The sequence below is a fragment of the Octodon degus genome, unplaced genomic scaffold (assembly GCF_000260255.1).
Source record: "Octodon degus isolate 3935 unplaced genomic scaffold, OctDeg1.0 scaffold00101, whole genome shotgun sequence".
Classification (NCBI taxonomy): Eukaryota; Metazoa; Chordata; class Mammalia; order Rodentia; family Octodontidae; genus Octodon; species Octodon degus.
Window position 1 is genome coordinate 6,705,060 of NW_004524677.1, and position 7,819 is coordinate 6,712,878.

The 7,819-nt window shown below is 40.1% G+C and overlaps 1 pseudogene; it reads left to right on the forward strand.

Annotated features, from left to right (window-relative positions):
• Positions 1–6,278: 6,278 nt before the first annotated feature.
• Positions 6,279–7,173, forward strand: LOC101588523 (annotated as a pseudogene).
• The last annotated feature ends 646 nt before the right edge of the window (positions 7,174–7,819 follow it).

Consider the following 7,819-nt stretch of genomic DNA (forward strand, 5'->3'; position numbering starts at 1 on the left):
GACGCCAGGACACACATTGCAGGCTTCACTGCCGTCACCATCTCCTCTCTTCATTATGTGAGCTGGAGCCACGTGACTCTATTTCTCCATCCTCTGTATATTATTGCTTCTTCTACTATGTAACTAAAATCATACATACACTAAATTGATGACTGTTATCTAACATCAGAGTTTTGAGATTTTAATACTACCTCCAACATGTACTGCTTATGGAATCTTAGGGAAGTCTTTAGTTCCTTGGTTTCTTGATCTATAGAGCAGGCTTAATTGTAGTTCTTTCATCATATGATTATTTTGAGGAAAATTATGTCCATGAGAATATCAAAACCTTAGCAGGTATATATCACTTTTATTGCCTAAGGGAGGTGGCAGATGAGTTCAGCAAAAATCAGTTTCTAAGGAAATGTCTTCTTGATAAAGAATAGTGTATTGGTTCTATGAACCAAGTCAAATAGTACTCTAGAAAAAAATCTAAACCTAAAAAGAAGTGACGACTAATCATTTTCATTATGTTCCAGGAGCTAGGCCCATTCAAATCTTCATATGTCCCCCGAGTAAGAAGTCTAATGAGCCCTGTTTTGCAGATGAGGAAGCTGAGGTAGCAGGAAGTTAATGGTCTTGTCCGAAGTCACAGAAATAATGAACAATAGGACAAACTAGTTGGCCATATTCTCATTCCCCACATAATGCTGTCCCAGGACACAGTGTTAACTCACGACAAGTTATGATGCAGAATGATAACCAAATAATCATCACATCCTTGTACGATGTTATGCCACAGTACATGCCCTGAAAGGCAGACACTGTTTCTCCTAGATGTAGGAAATCTATTTATAAAACGATACTTGCAGTCTTCGATTATGTTTATTATTTGACTGTATAGCGTAAATTTAACTATAGTATTTGTTCAAAACCAAATATATAAATGGCATTAGCTTTGGTTATTTGTCTTGAAATCTGGTGACCATAAAAGTGCTGTGTAAGAAACTCTAGCTGGTTTCTGTTCACTAGTTCAGGCTCAAAGATCTAAGAAACACATATAGACATGTACATACACATACATGTACACACATAGGTGCACACACATATATACATATATACATACATACATACATACATTTCTGGATGAATCTTCATATTTCAAATGAGTAAAACTGGTTAGTTTTGTAGTCCACTATTAAAACTTGGCACAAAACCAAATTATAACTTTAGGAGGAAAATCATATCTGATTGTTGCTTTCTAAATTTTTGACATGTTTTCACTGTGGAGGGAAGTTTTGTGAAGAACCTTTGGTGGAGTCTCTTCTGAGAGCTCCACACTACACAGTCTGCGTTATGTGTTTTTCTAAATTGTTGTTTCTCGCCAGTGTCAATAAACTGCTGTAAGTGGTTTAGTATGTTTGGTTGGCTGTACCTATATATAAAATAAACAGCACAGCTAGTTTCTTTTTACAGTTGATGATGGTGGGTGCTATGTAACTATGCTGTATAACCCTTAATGAGGGAATAATGAAATTTACCTTGCTGAAGTATCAAAAACAAACATGTTTTTTGACTGCCCAGGTCCATGAGTAACTTCCCAATTGCTGTGTAAGAATTTTACATGCAGGATGTCTTAAATTCCAGCCCATATGCCAAACAAGCATTTTAAGACCTGCGCTTGTCTTATCTGGAATGACATCAGCCTGGTTAACTGCTTCTCTCACTTAGGACTGTGTCAGCCGGATTCCGACATTAATCGGGAGTGTTCAAGGTCTGATGAAAATTCAAACTATTGAATTAAGACAAGATGTTTGTACTGAGAGCTAGTACGAATGGGGTCCTACATGTAGTAACTCATAAAAACTGTTATGCATTGAGGTATTTACATAAATTTCATAGGCATCTTAGCTTTATTTTTAGATTGTACAGTAAAGCCTTAAGAACAACAGGCACCGTGCCGGGAAAGCTTGTCATAGGAAATATCAGGTGGGTTGGGAAGCAGATTTAATTTTCAATTATGAAATCTATCAATGCAGGGATAAAGTTTTAGCTTTTTTTTTAGAGAATGGTAATTGATGTACTAATATACAGTAAAGTTGTAGTATCATAAATTGCTTTTTATTTTAAAAAATAGCAAAAGTTAATCATGTAATTGTACAAAAACTGGTGTAATTTTTAAGACTGACTACCCACCCAGAAAAAGACCCCCCCCAAAAAAAAAACCAACCAAAAAACAAAAAGAGGGAGGAATAAGTAGCTTTAGTAGCCAAGTTCATGGCGTCCTTCCAAACTGGATAAATTAGGACAAATGCTCTGCACTGAAAGGATGATCTTTTGGAAGAAAAAACAATAAAGTAATCAACCTAGATTCCTTTTGCTCGGCGTAAACATCAAAGCTCTTTTAGCAGTTCATAGAAAGGAATCTGCTTCCATACATTTGGGCAGAATTTTGGCACCTGGTTGAAAAGATTGAGCAACAGAAAGCCTGGCTTGACTCTCATTAAAATTAAATATTACAAGCATATTCTTGCAATTAGAAAGCCTTTTGATTGGGACATTCCCTTAGTACACGCATGGCTTGGAGAACGTCTTTTGTTTGTTTAATTCAAAACTTGCTATTGTCATCTCTCTTTCCAGCATGCCCTCTCTCCCACACAATATTCTTTGAAGAACATTTACCTTTCTGAGAAACATCTCACAGAAGGACAAAAAATGCGTGGTTTTCTAAATGTCTGTCGGAAAATAGAAAGCCAGAGAATTTTGCTCTAAGTCCCAGAGTCCTTTTACATTAAGGTTGATGAGATGTGAGGCTAAGACACGTGTTGATAAGTGCTTATTTGCTTAAGCTCATTAATGGCGTGAAGGCGACTTCCCAAAGCAGCCCTGTTGAACCCTGCTGCAGTTTCCAATGATGCCTGCTCTTTCCAGCCACACCCAAGGAATTTGAGAGGAGCCACCCCTTCACCAGTGGCTTAGCTGGAATTAAAATTAATAACTCTTTGGCCTACAGCCTTCACCAGGACTGCTCAAAGTGTGTCAGCACTGAGTGAATGTTTTTGATTCTCGGTTGGGGAAAACTCAAAGTCTGGGCTCCGGCCTCGAGCGACGCTTCACTCTGCCGGGAATCTGCACCTGAGACTTTCCCAGCTGTGACAAAGGCCCCGGCAATCCCAATCCGCAGCCTCAGCCTCCAACCTCTGCCTCCCAACAGCCCCAGTGTGTCACTCAGGGTTCATTTCTGTCTAATCAGGTCAGGATTTTTTTCCTCCAAGCTTTTATTTTTAAAGTTTCCAAATGTACATAAAAGTTAAAGCCATCGTATGAGGGAAAGGAGAAAAGATAGGAAAAAAAGAAAGGGGGAAAATTATGCAAATATATATTACAGGATAGCTGAGAAGATTGTATTGATTTCCATCAGTGTTTTGAAATTAGCACTTAATGTTTAAAACTATCAGTTTGATTAACTCTATATGCTAACATCTGCAATCTGAACAACTACATTGAAGACGGCAATATGCAATTAAAAACCCACAGTTAAATGCCTTTCATTTTGTTATTCTAAATGTGTACTGTTTCTATTATCTTATAAACTATTATTATGCCCTTTAAAATAAAATAAAAAATAAAAATTAGAAAGGTCGAGAAAAAAATAATGTTTATTGAAAGCAAGCATTAATGTTTAATTATTTGACCAATCTTGCATACCTATATCTGTTATTCTGAGCAACAGATTTGGAGACAAAAATATGTAACATAACAACCATTGTTAATTTTTTTTTCTTGTTTCGAAATTCTGTATCATATGTATTGTTGCATATTACTCTGTTTCTGTCTTTGCTTTTGCTATTTGTTTTTGCTTTTGTTTTTTATTTTACACTTTAAAATAAAATAAAATAAAGATAAGTGAACACAAAAAAAAGTGCATGTGCCACACATCTAGATTTACCTGATGTTTTCCCTTGTGCGCTCTTCCCTACTTATTTTCACTGACTCCTTTGCGCTTCCACGTGCCCTCTGTGCACCTTCTCATGAGTCTCTGAGTCTCAGGACACTGCTGCAGCACCATTAGCCTGCACGCCCAAGTTTATCTCCATGTCACCTTGTCACAGCAAGTCCAGACTCAATTTCAAATGCCTTCTATTTTACTTACTTTTGTGGTGGAGGATTCAAACAAGGCTTATGCATCCAGTGCAAGGCTGTCCCACTGCATGTGCGCCTGACGTCTTTTGCGTTCCTCCTGATTAGGCGAGGTCCCCTCTAGCCTGCTGGGGCTGTCACGACAATGGGAGATCTGAGGAGTCCAGGCTAAGTTTCTCATGCACTCTTACACACTCTGGAATTACTGATGGAGTTTTCATTGTTATGTTCAGGTCAAAAGGGCTGGCGAGCTAGCTCAGTGGCATAAGGACCTGCCTGGCAAGCACAAGGTCCTGAGTTTGATCCCTGGAACCAGAAAACCAAGAAGAATATATTCAGGTTAAATATGCTCTGAGACTATGACTTTGCACTGGGCTATATTTCCTAGCACTTTATGTACATGAGGTGAACTGTGGTGCTAGATTTGGTTAATTGGTTATAGTGACCTCGGTGATCTCTCCAGTGTGAGGGAGATTTTGTTCTAAATGTTTACATTGTGTGGGAGTCTGTTCCTTGACGTTTTACCTTATATTTTCAAAATCTGTTAATGATCCTTGCTTGATGCAATTATTGGAGATTACAGAAATAGTAGTTTTTCCAATTTCTTTTGTTAATGCTTTCATCATTATCTGGTGTTCTGCTACAAAATGCTTGTATTCGCCAGCCTGATCTTTCTCTATTATGAGCTCACCTTATAAAAATGCATATTATAGTCTGCTGTCGTCCTGTTCCTGTGCCAGTCTGACATTCCAGCGGCTTTAAGTTGCCTGCATGTTGTGCGCTTCATCCCTACAATAGACGAGCGCTTATTTTCTCCTCCATTGTCCTTTTCCTTTTCCTTGTTCTAGAGCTGGAATTAGCTATCATGGCAGCAGCTCATGGGGCCATTATTTCTAGCTGATTTAAGTAGACCAGTGCTAGAAGGAAGAAATTCTAGGCTTAAACTTGAACTATCATTAAACTTAATATTACAAGACTATTTACTATCTTTAATTGCATGTTTATACCTCTTTTCCCTTACATCATACAACTTAAATTTAGTATGCTTTGTATATGTAGCAAAATTGGTATTTAATGATGAAACTATTTTGTTTACTGTAGGTTTTCCTACATGTTAGGTTATCCTACACTGTGTACAAAAGTTTGTTTCACACCTTTCCTCCAGTGCCCCAGACTCTGGAAATTGTTAATCTACCTGCTGTCCCTACCAGTTTAGCTTTTAGAATTTATCACATACAGTAAATTCAGCCATACACTTTGTCGCCTTTGAATCTGGCTTCTTTCATTTAGCATGAGCCAATATTTTAATGTAACTTAAACCATGCTGCTCTGTGAATCAGGAAATCATTCCTTTACAGATGGATAGTATTTCAATCTGTTGATGTACTGAAAACTTTTAAAATTAAAAATGTTTGCACATTGGATGTGATATTGAATAAAGCCACTGTAAAGCTTTACATAGACATGCTTTCATTTCTTTAGGTAAATAGTTAGGAATGAAATTTTTGGTGTTTTAAAAATGTATCTTATTTTCTTTTTTAATGTATTTTAGTACAGGGTCTGCAAGTTCTTGCTATGTAGATCAGACTTGTAGTAATTCTTCTGTTGTCAGCCTCCTGGGCACTGGGATTACAGGTGCACACCACCACGCCCGTCTCAATCGCTGCCTCAGCGTGCCTGGGGGGCCGGGCTGGCACAGCACACTGGGGATCAAGTCCCAGCTGCTGCACTTTGCTTAAGCAGGTGCTTTAGTCTGCTGAGCTATCTGGCTGGCCCTGAAAATGTGCTTTTAACTTTACAAGAAACTTCAAAATTATTTCCAATATATCTATAAGGACTCACATTCTTACCTGCAATGTATGAAAGTTCTAGTCTTTTTTTTTAACTATTCTTATCAGCACTTATTATTGGTAAATTTGGTTGATTTGCTCATCTCTCTGCTTTTTGCTCTTTCTGACATTGTGATGTTTATATAGATAAATCTCATAGTTTCAAGGCCCAGGAGATAGCTAAATGGCACAGTGTCTGCCTGGAAATGCAAGGTCCTGAGTTCAATTCCTGATACCAAGAACAAAAAAGATACTGACATTATTGTAGCTTTAGCTTACATTTCTCTAAAGACTAATAATACTAAGTATGATCCCGGCCTTCATCAGGCAATGGCGAACCCCGGCCATAGCGCAGGGTGCCCACCGCTGGAGCAGCGTGCTCGATGGGTGCGAAAACGTGCCTGCACCGCCCGGGAGCTACTGGAGACCGAGCGTCGCTACCAGGAGCAACTGGGGCTGGTGGCCACGTATTTCTTGGGGATCCTGAAAGCCAAGGGCACACCGCTACCTCCAGAGCGCCAGTCTCTGTTTGGGTTCTGGGAACTCATTTATGAGGTCCCAGGCCACCGTACAGGAGCAGCTAAAGAAAAACAAACGTTTCCCGAGGTTTGTGAAGCTTCAGGAAAGCCGCCCTCAGTTTGGAGACCTTCAGCTCCAGGACCCGCTCCCTCTGCCTCTGCAGCAGCTCTAGCAGTACGAAAACCTCGTCATTGCTTTGGCTGAAAACACAGGTCCCAACAGCCCTGGCCACCAACAGCTCACACGGGCTGCCCAGCTGATAAGTGAGATTCCCAGAGAGTCCGCACCATTGGTCAGAAACAGAAGAATAAGCAGCACTTTCGGCGTGTCCAGGCTTTGCTCAGAGGACACCAGGCGAAGGGGCTCACCTCAGGACGCTGTTTCCTATACCAGGGCTGGCTGTTGGTGGTGCCTCCCACTGGGGAGCCTTGGCCCCGAATGTTTTTCCTCTTTTCTGATGTGCTTCTCATGGCCAAGCCCAACCCCATTACACCTGCTGAAGGGTGGTACCTTTGTCCGCAGGGCCTTCTACCTCATGGCCCAGTGTCACCTCTGAAGGGTCTTTGGCCACTCAGGAGGTCCTTGTGGTGGACTGCTCAATCTCTCCTTCCCCAATGAGAAGCTGCTGCTTATGTCCGCAGACCAGGAGGAGCTGTCACACTGGCATCGGAGTCTGACTTTTGCTATCAGCAGCCAAAAGAACTAGGAGAACCTTACAAATTCCAAAATTCAGGACATTTCAGGGACAGGTCAGAATCAAGAGTACAAAAGGATCTTCTAACAAAGAGAATTTTTCATGAACTTTCCTAGTTTAATAAGGGTAATTCTGTATTTGTCAATCTACTCTGGGTCATCAGACCAGCTCTTAAGAATTAGGAAACCAAGGGCAGGCCAAATGCTTAGTGGATTAAAGTGCCTGCTCAGGCAGACTCAGAGGAGAGGTCGAGGTCCATCCCTGCCTTGCCATGCTGGCCCCGCCCTGTAATCCCAGCCCTTGGAAAGCTGAGGCAGGAGGAGCACTGTGAGTTCAAAGCCTGCCTGGAATACATAAGACAGTTCAAGGCTAACCTGCATTACACAGTGAGATCCTGAAAAAATTTAGAAAAAAAGAAGTGATGGGAAGAAAGAATGAATCAGGAAATCAATTGCAACCCAACTGCACATAAGGTGAGCCAGCCCTTCCAACATCAGGGCTTTGGGACTGATAAATTCATGCTATCTATGATCAGATGTTTATCAAGACTGAAACTTTGAAAATGTGACTTTTTTAATGAGATCATTTTTATGTGGTGGTATAATTTATTTTCTCCTGAATTTTAATAAAGTTTTTTGTTTAAAAAAATACTAAGTAA